The following is a 15,293-nucleotide window of genomic DNA, read 5'->3' on the forward strand; positions in this document are numbered from 1 at the left end:
TTGCTATAAATTGCTCTACCATTTTAATATGCCTGTTGTGTTCCTGTAAACCTGCTAGAAAGTGTCAATGTCTTAAAGTCTTAAAACAGACTACAGAGACATCAGATATGGAAGTTAGATACCACAGTGTGCAGAAGTTCTTAACTTGAATTTCAGACTTAAGTGCACTAAGGGTGAAAAGCAGGAAACATTTTGATTGATGAAAAGTAACAATATCAGCTTATCTTTGTGCAGCAGAAGTTTAAACTTGTTAAAACAGGTAAATTTCTTCCCTACCTCAGTTTAAAAGTTAATTCTGCTTTTCCCATGTTGTTTTGTCTTGACTGCGTTGCTAAATGATATTTTTGGCAAAAATTTCCAGTAGGAAAGAGGATTTGAGATTTCTCTGAGCTTTATTCGGCAGGACTATAGCTGTGCACTTCATATTTGTTTGCTAAATTCTTTGTATTTGATACTTTATATGGGATAAAGGTATGGGGGCCAAAAGCAGTTTTAATCTATCTTTATCTTTGTTTACTTTTTTATACAAAGAAAGATTACATTATAACTGTACACAGAACTCCCCAGAACTCTCTAGTAGAGGAAAAGGAAAACTGTAGTGCACATTGCTCCTTCACAGTGGGTCCAGGTAGACTCAGAGATGGTGGGGCTGAGCCATTTGTGGCCAATTTAGACAGGTCATTGCAAACTTTTGCCAGTTTTCTGTTTGGAAAGTGTTTGTCTTACACATCATAACACAGTATGGGCTGAGGTTTCTCTTGTCTCTATGTTGATGAAGTGGTTTGAAAGCTGTATATAGTTTAGTACATTCGTTTATGCAAAAGGTGATTAAGAATGTGTGGAATTTGTGGTTTGTGGTTTTGAGGGTTTTTAATGCAACATTGTTGTTTTACTTTCTAAGAACAAGCTCACAAGATCAGGTGTCTATGAAACCTTTAATTTAATGTGCAGAGGAAAAAATTGCACAAGCTTGTTTAGTTTAAATTGCCATTGTTTGAGTTCATGTTTGCTCCCCAGTGTGTTGGCTGTTGTGGATGGAAACTTCACTGTAATTTTCAAGAGGCAAAAGCTGTGGAATAGTTTGCAGTAAAAGGGTGGCTGAGATTATTCACTTTGCAGAGGCCTTGCAGTCTGCAGTGTATTTTTCTTGCTGAATGCAAAAGGTTCTGTCTTTTTCTGGTTGGAGAAGCCTCCATTTGACTACTGCAGGGGAACAGTGAGCTTGCAAAGGAATTATTGTGCAAAATGGTCTCACCTTGGTAAACCCCTGCTTTTGCTATATTCCTAACTAGACACTTTAGAGTTAATAGACACATTGGAAGGCCGTGATTTTTAATGAGCAAAACATGTCCTACTTGGAGTCTGCCTTAAGCAGATAAGAATGCATTGGGTAACTGGTGGTAAAAATGCTTCTGATGTCACTGATTCACATGGTGGTGTGTTGAAGGGAGTCTTTCAGTAGAGAGGGTACAGCAATTATGCATTAACTCTTTGATGATTTAGTTTGATGGAATGGTATCTCTGCTCTAATGATGCCAGTTTTCAGAGTTTAAAAAAAATCTGTAAAGTCAGTTTTTAACAACCCAGATTAAAAATAATGGCTTTCCAGGCATGTATCTCTTCATGTACACAAAAAATCATCCCAAGGAACTTGGACATCAAGCATCATATGTTGTAATATTTAAGGCCAGATACATTTCTAAAGCAACTTGAGCCTCCATCAGACCATTATGAAGGAAGTGTGCAATTTCCTGACAGAACTGAGCCATTTGACAGCAAAAATTCCCTGCTGTTACCAGTATCTCTTACAAAGGGACTGCATTCAGGTGTTAGTCCAGAGATTGTGTGCCAAAGTACTGTGAGAAGTAAATAATATTTCTGTGAAGTTAATGACTGCCAAATGTGCTTCTTATGGCTTATACCTGTAAATCTCTTGGCAGTCAGCAAAGATGTGCATGATTTCATTCTTGCTCTGTTATATTAGCCTTAGATTGAGACAAAATTACTGTCTATTCCCTTAAATAAAACAAAGGTAGCACTGTCTCCCATCAGCTCTCTGTGGAAGGATGAAGGAGTGTGGATTACTGTTTCAAAACAGTTGCACCAAATGATCTAGAGAATATGCAAGTCATATGTGCTTCACATGTGACTTTTTCAATCTTGCCCTTTCTGACAAGAAGCCCAGTTAAGCTTCAGAGACAGCTAGAATAACTCTTCAACTCTTAGAAAATAATTGTCCCAACTGTTTGTATTAGAGTGAAAAATGGACAGTATTTCAATGTCATTTTCCATTAAGTGGCAACTGGCCCTGAAAGCAAGGTGAAATCCTACTGAAAGCAGCATTTCAGGCAGCTGTTGGCATTCCAGCAGTGTCTAGGCTTTGGTAAGGCTAACCAAAAGCTAGGTCTGGGAGTTGGGACCTGGGTTCACTTGGCTTTGGTGTCAGTCATTGTAACACCTGCCTGCCTTCAGTTCCAATAAAAAAACCCTGCCAGATGTTTTAACACAGGCAACTGGAGCTGAACAACACAATTATTGCTCCAGCAGCACTGGATTTCACTTTTTTGCCTCTTCATTGGGAAGAGAAGCAGCTCCTTTTCCTTAGTGAATAAAGCTAACCTTGAATGATATATTTCTTATTTTAGTCAAACATCAAGAGCATATAATTCATTTGAAAAGCAGACTCGGGGCTTTAATGTTGGTAATTCTCAGCAACTTAAAGCTGAAGCAAATAAAGCTTACTGCATGCCCTAGAATTAGTTTTTCCTAACCTGTTTCAAACAAAAACCATATGCTAAATCCCTGAGTTAGCTCAGCAAAAGCTGTGTGAATTGTACACAGTTGTACACTCTGAAAACACAGCTCAGCCCCCCTCCCTTCATTCTGATTGGATAGTAAGGGTTGGCATGGCAAGTAAGGAAACTTTGTGTTTATAGATGAAGGTTGAGTTTTAGAATGGGAAACTTCATTTCATATCTGTAAAATTAACTCAGGTCTTTAAAGTCTGCATTACAGATTTAAATACCAAATTCTCAGGCTGAAGTTTCCCATTTCTTTTTTTACTTCCATTCCTTAAACTAAACTTTAAAAAATAGCACAGAATATGTTTTGGTTATAGTGCTCTACATACTGAAATACTCTGTTTATCAGTACACAGATATGTAAAGGTATGCTGCAAATGTAATTGTGACAGATGCAGTTTGGACATTGTCAAAATGCATTGTCAGTTTATATGTGGAATTATTGGAAACTGTAGCTCTGCAAAAAATCAACATTGCATTTTCAGTGAACCAGCTGTACTGAGAATGAACAAAACCATTAGAAGTTTTTTCATGGTCAATTCTGCTTATATAGCAATCATCTAGAATTGTGCTTCAACTGACTAGAGTGGTTTTGTACCCAAAACATTAGTCAATCAGAACACTTTTGGAAGAAACATCTGTTTGCAAAAATTGTTTGTATTTGATGTGTGGACAACTTTGATTTTTTTTTATTCCCCCCTCTTGTTGGCATTTCTAGAAAGGATAAGGGTCTTTTTGCTTATTCGGAGCAATAAGGGCTAACTGAAGTGACCACACATGCTGACAAAGGTAAATATGAAATAAGATGTAAATCTACCCTTGCCTTCTGCCGAGGGTTTTGGAGGAGTGGTGATCAGGTAGATGTGTGTGTGTGATGTGTGTGTGATGTGTGTGTGATGTGTGTGTGATGTGTGTGTGATGTGTGTGTGATGTGTGTGTGATGTGTGTGTGATGTGTGTGTGATGTGTGTGTGATGTGTGTGTGTGCACGTGTCTGTGAAGGGCAAACAGACACAAACGTGCTGCTGCCCTGAGCAGCTGCGAGCTGTGCAGTGAAGGGCCAGGCAGTGCCAGCAGGGTTGGACTGCAGGAATCTGTACCAAGCCTTCCTCAGGGCTCCTGATTGCTGTGTGCATCTGAACAGTGACCCGTCCAGATGGAGATCTTGCAGAGGTGGGAATGGCATGTTGAAGCTGTAGAAAAGCTGGGTAGGTTAAGTTCCTTTAAAAAGTAGCCAAGAAATGGTTGTCTTGAAGTACATCAGAGCTCAAAAGGACAGATTTGATGACTGCATGCTCATTTACAGCATAGTGTGCCAGATAAGAGGTGAGTGTTCAGATCAGAGGAACTCTGAAAGGGACTGAAAGAGCTATGAAGTTAAAAAAAAGCTCCTGTATATGCAAATGTTTGGCATTTCTCTTCTGATCAGAGGCTGGAAGCCTTTGCTGTTCAGTCATTAGATGAAGTCACAACCCTTTATATGTAAGAGCTATGTTTAGGTGGGCAAAGAAAAATGATCCATCCTGGCACTTACTCAGAGTGAGTCATAGAGACTTAGATTTTCTGGTGTTAATAGTGTTTCTGGATATTTGGACTATGTATATTTGCTGGCTATAAGGATTTGTAAGTGTGAAGTCAAAGGAGAAAACACAGTATCAGCACTTCTGTCCAACATTTTGTTCTCTGAGTAAGTAATGTGTTCCAGACATATTAGCTAGGATTCATAACAATTACTAGTTGCAGGAAAACATCCATAAAGTCATCCATGAGACTTTGTGTTCTTCGTAGCTGCCCTGCTTTAAACAAGAGAGGCAAAGAGTGGCCTTACTGTTCATTTGCTTGTAGACTCATGCTTATGGCTGTCTTGAAGTGGATTCAGGCTTCAGGTGAGTAAGTTTCAAATTGAGATCTCCTTATTTATTTTATTTAATGTCAGGGTTACCAATTATCTTCTTCTGACTACTATAAGCAGCTGATGGTTTGGATTGGCAGATAGGAATAGTGGAAAGGGCAACCTTGCTTTAAAATACCAATTTAGGAATCCTTCCCACTTCCCTTTCCGTTCCTAGTTTGCTCCAGAACCACTCCAAGAACACCAGTTGGACACATGGCCACACAGATCAGGGAGCTGCTCTGTCAGAAGTTTTTTCTACTTGCTCTCGAGTCCTGTGGGTTGCTCAGACCTGCTCACCATGGCTGTGTCAGCGTGGGTGCTGAATTAGCAGCAGAAGAAGACTCAGGGTCTGAAAAGATTTGCTCAGTGTGGGAGTGAGCGTCTAGGACAGGTGAGCAGGGAACACTGTTGGCTCAGGTTAGATGGCAAGAGAAGAGATAAAAACTGGAGAGTGTATGAGCTCTGTGAGGTTCCTCAGTGCTTTGCTTTCACCTCATCAGGTGGGATGTTAACATACAAATGTTTGTGATGTGAGGTCTCTCATCCTGTGCTCATGACAGCCTCAGTTTGCTTGATTTAGAGACTTAAGCAAAGGATGGTAAGACACATAGGAAAATTTGTTGTGTGAGTGTTGGGCTACTGTTCTTATGCAAAATAAAACTTTTCTTTTATTTTTAAGACACTGTATTGATTCTTGGACCAAGTCTACTGCTGTATTAAAACTGCCCACAATCTGCTTGCCTCTATGTAATGCTTCTGTAAGAGTGTCATGAAGACTTAAGTTTGAACAGTCTTCTACTTGAAATTACTTAGTTCTGCACCTTTGATTTGAGATGTATGTAAACTCTTTTCTTGAATGACCAAAGCTCATATACTGCCTGTGCTGGCTTGCTTGGACTTAGGTAAAAATAGGCATAAGTAAAATTGGGGCATAATTTTGAACTGCAGCAATGTAAGACTTATGTTTGATATCACAAGTACTTTACAGCTTGATTGAAGCCAGCACAGAAGTAGCACATTGGTAGTGAAATATTAAATGGACGAATATTTTTGGTTGAAACCTAGGACTCAGTAACTGAGTAGTTTATGAGTGACTTCCAGTGCCTGTGAGAGGTTGAATGCAGACAGTGAAATGCCATGACAGCACAACTCCATGGAAGTTAATTGTCAGGAAAGAAGTGACTCCACACATAATCCTCTCAGCAAATACTTCAGATAAATCAGATAAAGGATTGCTGGGCTCACTTTTTTGTATTTCCTGGTGTCATGAGTGGCCTTCCACAGCAGGCCACTTGCTCCGTGTGCAAAACTTTGGGGAGAAGAAGGAGTTGAGAGAGATCAAGGATAAGGACCAGGCATTGAGATGGAAAGATATCTTCAAGGCAAGCACTTAAAGAATCAGAATAAGCTGAGTTGGAAGGGCCTACAAGGATCATCAAGTCCAATTCCTGGCCCTGCACAGCAGGATCCCCAAGAGTCATGAGAGGAGCTCTGTCATGTTTTTGTTTCTCCTGTCTTGATTGGATAAATGAGCTGGTTTAAACAGGATCTTCAGACATCTTTGCTGAGAGCAGACAGATTTGATACACTGGGATAATAGTCTAAGATTTAATCTAAGTATTTCATCATGGGATTACACCCTAGGAGGTATAAATGACTTGTTCTCAACATGACTTCACTTACATGACCTGTAGCCTGAGAATGCCTCATCCGGTACCTGGGGGTGTTTTACTCCTTATTCATATCTTTGACTCAGTCTGTGAAACACAACCTGCTGCTCAGCTTCTGAGTCTAATGAGTGGTTTGAGTTGAAATGAGCTTCAGGCTGATTAACACTTCTAAATTGCTTCTCTCTTGTGACATGTAAAAATTAGTTGAATTACCATGAAGTTTTTTGGTGTCTGTTTTGCTTCCACAAACACAGATTTTTGTGTTAAGCACTTTTCACTGTTACCCAGGGAGCAAAGCACAAATGTGCCCCTTGCATGTTGCTGAACTGGTGGGCAAAACCTAACCATGAAAGGTGATGGAGCTGAGATGGGCCATTCTGCCTGCAAAAGGATGCTTTACTGCATCTCCTGCTGGGCAGACATGTGGATCTCCCTCCACAGAGAAGTAATTTTGTCAGTTCACTGAAGGTTAAGTGTATTCAGTAGAGTTCAGTCATAATTGATGTAGCTGGTGGTACTGTTCCCATGGCTATCAAGCTGTACTTGTGGGTGGTCCAGCAAGGCAGACAGGCTCAAAATGTTTGGAAATATTTACACAATTCAGGACCCTGAAGCTGGCCAACATGGCTGTCTATCCTACAAGAGAATTGGGTGCCAAAAAAAATTGGACATTCAGCTTTATCCAGTCCATCATGTTTTTCTTTGTAGCTAAAAGTCTTTCTTAAAACCACCTGCCAAGTTTTGTAGCTGTTTAGCTTTGAGGGTTGACAGCTACACACATCTGATTTTGTTGCAGGCTAGAGATTTAACTGGCAAGCCACTAAAAATAAATAAATAAAGGGGGTTGGTGGTGGTGGAGTTTTGCAGGCCATACTCGGTTTGGATTTTTTTCACCTACTTTTGGAGCTCTTAGCAAAGCAACAATCAAGCTTTTGGCTCAAATTTTCGAAGTAAATTATTTCAAACTTCTGTTACTTTTTAAAATAATCATAATAGCTAAAAAAACCCATTCTGTTTCTAAGGGAGATCCCATAGAAGTGAAAGGTTTCCCTTCCCCCTGCACCACAAAGGGTCTCTCCTGGTTAGGGTAAACAGGCAGCTTGTGACTTTGACAATAGGTCTTTGTGTTCTGAAGTCATAGCATAAATTATTTCCTTCCCAAAGAAGGCTAGGAAGCTAAAAAACAAGTCGAAATAAGCTAGCTTCTCTACAGAAGCCAAGCAGAAATAGTGGAATTCAACCACAGTGATGTGTGCTTGCTGTACCCTGCCCAGTGTCCAGGACTGCCTGTAGTGCAGAGCTCTCCCCCAGGCGCTGGGCAGAGTTCACAATAATCTTCCCAAACACCTCTGGCCAAAGCTGTGACCTGGGAGCTGGAGGAAGCATCAAGTGCTGATGTTCTACAAAGCCATTTTATTTATGGTACTTCAGACTTTCTGGATTGGCCCGTAGGCCATTGTATCAGTCACAATTTTAGCCTTTCCCTTTTTAAAATAGGATCATGATTACATCCTTCAGGACTTCTGACCTTTTTTCTTCACTGTTCCAGTTGCTGATCTCTAATTTCTCCTCTTTTTCCCTTCAGGGATTATATCCTTTTTATTACTTGTCATTCTTTATTTACATTTCTCTTCTCTTTTTTCTTACTGAGTAGTCTACAGGTTCTTTTTGGAGATGCCTTTAAATATTGCAAATTTAAATATTTTCCAAATAGTGTTGTTGGAAGTTGCTCTTCCAAATTGAGAGCTTTTCATTGTTCTGTAAATATTTGGATCAGTAACAGAAACTAGAAGCTTGGAATGCTCATTTATGACAGATCAAACCTCTTACCCTGTTTGTTCTGAAGCAGTGATGCTGAAGGGAAAATCACATAATTGCATAAATTGTTGTAAGGTAAGGCTTGACAATAACTTCAGAAAGTTCTAACTAAATTTGTTTTGCCAGGAAATGACAAAAGTAGCTCTGAGCTTTGCTGAGCAGCCTCTTTGCTGACAAAGGAGAAATATAGCTAAGGAATATAGGAGAAGTGAACTATTTGGCTTTCTAGTTTTGCTTTACAGTTTGCATGACTATTAGGAGGAAGCTTCTGTTTTAATATACACCTGGTTTAATGCATTAAATGTAGTCTTGAATTTCACATTCCTTACAAGCTATGCTCTAAGTATTTATTGCCCTATTCAGATTCATAAGAGCTTTTGATCTAGCTGCGCTATGAACTTTTATTGAGCTCTCCTTTTAAAACTGGAGATGCTTCACATCTGGGGATGGTTGGATCCCATGTCTGTCCATCCCTAAAACTTCATCACTATCACAATTTGGAAAACACAAAAAACTTGAACAAATTATACCTTTTGATACAGAAGAAATGTTTATGCCTCTTGGCAATGGACCAAAGTGCCACAAACTTTATTTAGCTCTTGCAGTGTGCCAGTTCCATCTGTCTGGTAGCACTTGCTGAAACAAGCTGACTGTGGGGAATAATTGCCTGTACACATCTGATAAACCCTGTTCCCTTTCATAGGAGCAGCCTTTGAAGGGCTGACTGTCGTGTGCTTGGCTTGTAATTGCAGTGGCATGTAGGAGGAGAGAAACAGGAGGAGATAAGAGAGAAATAGTTTTTATAGCCTAGAACCAATGAGGCCTGTGAAGAAGCATCACGTCCACTGGAGGGATTAATAGGCACCCTGAGCAGCAGCACTCAGTGTCTGCTGTGCCACTTAATCTCTATGAATTGGCACAGATGGTTGGATCAGCTGCAGGCTTGATGCACTTTCTGACTTGTAATAAATATGCTAAGGAAGAAGCAGAAGTAATAGAACCTCTGAGCACTGACATGCCATTGGGTTTTCATAAATCCCCAGAAGTGTAATGCTGGCAAATGAATATTCATAAACCAGGCTATTAAAATTTTAAGAGAACCTTGGGGGAATGATGATGTCAGATTCTAGAGTTAATTATAGAGGTGGTAAAGTTCTTGGCTAACTAGGCTGAACATACTTTCACAATAGGTTTAACACAACACAACAATCAGAGGGAGCCACAGTGTTGGATGTAGGTACTCAATCTCTTAATATATTCCTTCAACTGAAAGTCTAGCAGTGCAAGAAGTGCAGTGGAAGAGGAAGTATTTACATCCAGCTACTGTGGAAATAAATCAGCTTCTAGTGGTTGAGTTGCTGTTTGAGCTGTGTCTTTTGAGCTTATTTTTGTCACTGAATTGATTACAGTTTCTGGCTCATTCACTAGTCATAAATTGCCCTGCAGGGCTGGACTGTCCTGCTGTGGTGGCTATCTTGAAAGTTGCCAATTGTTAATCTGTAGTGTTCATGAGCCTTATTACATGGAGTACTAATACTTCACTAACTTTACTTACTCAAGGCAGCAGTCCGTTGCTATTGCATTTTTTGACAGCATTGATTAAAACTCTAGGAGAAATGCCAATGCCAATCCCTCAGGTTTATTAGCTCACTTGGTTAGAGCATGGTGCTAATAGCCATGGCTGTGGGTTCATACCCAGCATGGACCATTCAGAGTTTAGAGTTGGAGTCCAAGATCCTTGTGCATCCTTTGCAATTCAGAATACTCTGTGATTCTTCCTATGGTGTTGTAGTAGTGCAATGGGCAAAACTACTGAACATGATTATAGCTACCTGGGAATCAGGTGGGTACAGTTCTAAATTGTGGGATCTTACTGAAATTAGTGTTACTCTTCCACTTTTAATAATACTTCCTTTCTTGAACAGAAAGGGTGAAAAGGAAGAACACATTACTGTGTTTCTCAACTCAAAATTTGTACCACAGGACCCTTTTAATAGCACAGTCCATAGAAGGAAGAGAAAGAAAATATTTATTGGATTTTTTTAGATGTTGTATAAAATTAAAATCTAAACCAAACTAGTTAATTTGGTTTGGTCACAAAACAGCTAAAAAAAGCACTGTAAACATAGATGAAGCATTTCTTAAATCTATGTAAAAGGCCTGAAAACAACTGTGGATCTCAAAATAGGTTAAATAGATTCTGAAGATTTAGGATGATTTAGAAAATCATTCCAAGTTACTTTGAAATTGAAATCTTTCTTCTTAAAAAGCAACTCTTCAGCAGTCAGTAAGCCTAATAGAGATGCTTTGTGACCATGAATATGTAAAAAGTCTTACATTTTGAAATACATTTTATCAGAAATAATATTGCAGTGAGCTCTCATCAGTTCTAGGAGTGCAACAGGAAATTACTAATGTCTACTGAGATGTGATGCAGTTTTAAGAGAAGGAAAATCATTTCTTAACCTCAGCTTTCAGCAGCCCTTGTAGGGTGACTAAAGAGGCAGTGTCTGCTTTTGGGTATAAAACACAGGCTGTCCTTCTGACAGAGGAGTTCAGAGTGCTCCGAGAGGAAAGCATATTTATCGCTTGCCTAATCCTGCAGTTTGCATGATTAAGTAAACATGAGGTCTTCCACACTGCTCAGTCTTGAGTCCTTTCCCTACAAGAGGGACTTCTGCCACAGAAACTGTGTCCTACCCACCTTCTTCCTGCTTACTGAAGATGCTTTAACAATGTGGCCTCTATACATGAGATCAGGTGGAAAAATAAAAATATACATCTGCAAGATGTATTTCATGGAAAACGGAGTTCAAGACTGTGTGGATGAGAGGCTTTTGAATGTCACATGCTAGGAGCTAAAGCTGTGCTGATTGCATCCATGCAGGAGACAGCAAAGTTACTTGTCACAGAGAAGGAATTGAATAGATGCCAAACCTTCATCACAAATCTGTCCACTGGAAAGAAAAATCGTGTTAGTTGGAAAGCTAGGCATTTCCTTAGCAAAATAATATTTTAATAAGTATTTCCCCTTCTTTCTCATATCAACCATCCACCAGAGGGTGGATATGAGTGGTTCCTATCATAGCAGCCAGATGTTTCTGTGAACACTGCAGTCTAGAAAGGTTGGAAGGGAGAGGCTGGCTTGGTGGTGGTGTTCCACCCAGCACCAGTGCTGGGATCAGCAGTGAGGTGGATACTGGCAGCACTGAGCCAATGTTTCAGGAGCGTAGGGAAAACCACAGGCTGAAGATTGTACAGAGTGTGAACTTTAACTTCTGGAACAAAAAGGTTTTTTTCTGAAGAGGATGAAAGTACCTTTAAATAGATACCTCTTCTTTCTGTTTCACTTTCATGCCTTTTTGTATGGTTCCCATATCTGACCTTGGCAATACTAGAGAGGTAAAGAAAACCTGAATGGAATTTCATGGAGTCTCTTTTTCAAAAAAAAAAAAAAAAAAAAAAACAAAAACCAAAAAAGACTTCTGAAGATATGTCAGCTTTTCTAGCTGAGAGTTTTTCTTGGTGTGAGAGAAAGATAATGCAAGCAGATCCTGATCTTTCACTTGAGGTCAGGTTATTACTTCGAATTCTTGGGGTTTGCTCTTCTCACTTTGTCTCCTCTGCCTCTAATGTTTCTGAGGTCCCTGGGAGACAGGAGTATCAGGAAGATGACTGGCCTCAAGTTTTACTTCCATTTATTTTTGTCAAAGTGGTCAGCAGCTGTGTAAAAATAGTCTCTTCTCCCTGTCTGTGGGAAGAAGGGATGTGATTTCAAGGAGCCATCTTGCAGGTATTGCTGGGAACAGCCCAGAGCCAACACCAGTGTGGGAGCTGCCCCTAATTCCTGCGTTTTGGTACACTGATGGTGTGCAGTTTGAGTTTACATCGAGTCCCTTGTCAGCACTTCAGCCAGCTCCTGTCCTTGTCCCATTCATGGCCAGTGCTGCCCGTGCCTTGCACGACTGTGCCCTCTGATGTGGAGCTGGTGCTTGTTCTCCAGAGCAGGTACACTGCAGTCCTGAAGGCAGCACTGTGCCACAGGCAATGCGTGTCCAAGGAGTGCAGCTGGGTGAGCCTCAAGCTCTGAGGATTTGTATGGAGCCCTGGTCTTTGCCTCTTTCCTTTAATGGTTAATAAACAGTTACAAAGGGGGGTTTTGTTTGTTTGCTTTTTCAAACCGTAAACTCCACGCTTGTTTTTTTGTTCAAGGAGCTTATGGGTGTATTGATTGCAGAGCTGCCTCTCATTTTGCCAAGTTGTTGTTAGCTTGCCTGTGGCCAGGCAGCATCTCTGAAAAAGCCCTGCCTTGCCTGCTCCCACATTGTTTCCAAATAAAGGCATGTCTGAAACGGGAGCTAAGCCTCTGACTGCCGGATCTTAAAGAAAGGACTTTTTACCCATGGATAGAAAAGAGGTGATTTTTCTGCAACAAAAGTGCGCTTTCCCCACCCCCATCCCTTTCTCAAATTCGGTTAAAAGTTGCTTTAAAATTTAAATCACACAAACTGGGTCTTTCAAACTCATTCTCTCTGGCAGTTAGGGAACCTAACCATCAGGCCTGGACTCACCTCAAACATTTTTAAATGCCCAGTCTATATATTTTGTTATACATTTAGAGGAGCTTAAACAGAAAATGCTTACATTCCTGGCAACCATTTAAAAGTGATCCTTTCCTCATCTATGTGAGGAGTGGGGAAGATGAATGACTACCTGTAATGCAAGTTAGTAGTTTGAGTGACTTTAGTTTTTTTTATTATTTCTTAAGCCAGGAGTACTCTTTATCATGGTTTAATACAGGTTTGAAATGGCATAATAGTGTTTAGCTGTGTATGATCTAAGGACATAGCTAACATGAGGTTGTTAGGAAGAGGTAATTTATTAGACCAGCTGGTATGGGGGGAAAAAATGAGCCAAGCTTGCAGGCACACCAGCACTTCATCAGGTCTGAAATAGAAGCAGCAGATTTCAAGGTTAAACAGAAGTTATGAAAAACTGCTCTGTTTAATCAGACATAGATTGAACTGCCAAAGAGGAGCTTGCTGGTATGATATTCCTTCAGTGGAGGGGGGAGGGTGAGAAGATGATTGTTATACTGTAGAAAGAGATAAGGGCTTCACAGCCTGTTAAACAGGGGGAGGCTGTAAAACCAGTACCTGACTGTTCTTAGTATCTTGGGGATAGGAGATTTTAGTTCTTTGTCCTCTCTTTGTGAGGTTTTGGTTTTGTGGGATTAAATTTAGTTTCAGACATTGTTTGTCTATTGGTTGCCAACCTTAGCCTACTCTGCTGACTTTAGAAGTTACTTAACACCAAGTTCATATTTGTAAAGATAATGGCTGAAAGAAAAAAAAAGAAACAACTAAAACTATATTGTTTATTGGGTTTTTTTAAGGACAAAGTATTTACTTCTAAAATCTGATCAAATCTGTTCTAATAAAAAGCCCTGAATGCTAGTGGGCTTTTAAAACATCTATTATTTTACTCAAGCAGAAGCCAAATTCAGAGTTGAAATGTTTAAAAAAAAAGGTTTCAAGGCTTTGTAGACTAACAGTTGCTTTACTTGTGCTGCTATCAGAGTTGGCAATGTGCTGTTTTTAAGATTTGAATTAATTTGTGTTATCAGTGTGGTTTAATACAGATCTGATGATGCACTCACTGTCAATATGTATTGGACTGTACACTGTGGAGAGCAGAAGAGAACTACTGATACTCTCTAGAAAAAGCTTTTCATTATTTTTCTGTAGTGCTGTATCCTAAATTGATAAATTTTATAGTTAAAGCAATGTCAGATTAAATATGTTGGAGTAGAAGTCACAATCTTTTTGCTTGCTTATCTGACTTCTTAGTTATGTTTGATGGGCTGTCTGTACAAATGCCCTCTAAATTAACCTCTGTGTGTATTTTAAAGTTATAGTATCTGCCTTTATCATGCAAGACTGACTTTCAGTATCAGTTATGATGGTCAAAACGATTGATGCTGTTGTAGTGGTGTCAGGAGCCCCAGGAATCAGCCTGTTCATTTTTCTGAGTCCCACTGCTGTATGTTAGGAGGGCAGAGCTGTTTACTCAGCTGTGTCCTGTTTGTATGGCAGGGGCTGGACAGGTAACCCTGGAATTTAACCCAAGCCCTGGGTAGGTGGAGGGGGACAGAAAAGCTTAATCTATTTCAGATAAATTACTTGCCAAGAAAGGGTATAGCTGTACTAGCATTTGTCTTTCTCTGCCAGAAGACAGCTTCCTCCAACCTGCTGAACCAACAATTTGAAAAATTGTTGTCAGGTATTGGGAGCAGTTATGCAGCAAGTGGGATATATTGAGGGAGAGACTTGATGGTATAGGATATGGCATAGCAGTGCCTTGGCTTACCTGAAGGTAGTTTTATGGAAGCTTTCAAAGATTAAAGTATGTTAAAATATCCCTTCCATTGGGTACTTGAGTCACAGAACTCTTTGGTCACATGGCTCGCATTGGAGCTCAGGTTTTTGTGGTTTGCTCTCAGATTGGTCAAGAATTTACCTGTAATTAGTTGTGAATGCCCTCTACCACTACCACTTCAGCAGTATTACCAATGCTTTAGTGACCTGTCTTATGAGTCTCAGGAAGTATCCTGAACACCTACACTGGACACCAGATCATCTCTAGACTGGTCTCGAGTGATCAGTGGTATTGAGTTTGGCCTCTCTGCAGCAAGTTCATAGGGAAGGTAATATTAGAAGCTAAAACGAATATATTCTTTTAATACTTGACCAAAAAGGAGTAGCAGTATTAGACTGATATATGGTATGGAACAAGTTACAGAAAAGCTGTAATCTAACTGGAGCTTAATGGAGTGTAATGGCTCAATGCTAACAGATAGGGGCTTTGCATATTGGCTGCACATTGTGTAAATAGCTTTTATTTATGGTTGAGGTAGCCAGCAAGCATGCTCTATAAAGTTGAAATATGAGTATTTATAGGACTCCATCCTGATTAATTAATAATACTTGTGTTGGAAAGAGAGAGAATTAGCTGGCATAACACTTGATGAGATTAAAAATGGGAAGGGGAAAAAAGTTAATTGATGCAATTTCAGTAGATGAAAATGGGTTAACTGTGTATTCTTCCAATA

General features: G+C 39.9%; 1 protein-coding gene across 12 annotated transcripts in view; it reads left to right on the top strand.

Annotated features, from left to right (window-relative positions):
• SVIL (supervillin) overlaps positions 1-15,293 on the top strand; it is a 133,617-nt gene that overhangs the window by 37,766 nt on the left and 80,558 nt on the right. The gene's annotated exons all lie outside the window — the stretch shown is intronic.

This window comes from Prinia subflava, chromosome 1 (assembly GCF_021018805.1).
Source record: "Prinia subflava isolate CZ2003 ecotype Zambia chromosome 1, Cam_Psub_1.2, whole genome shotgun sequence".
Classification (NCBI taxonomy): Eukaryota; Metazoa; Chordata; class Aves; order Passeriformes; family Cisticolidae; genus Prinia; species Prinia subflava.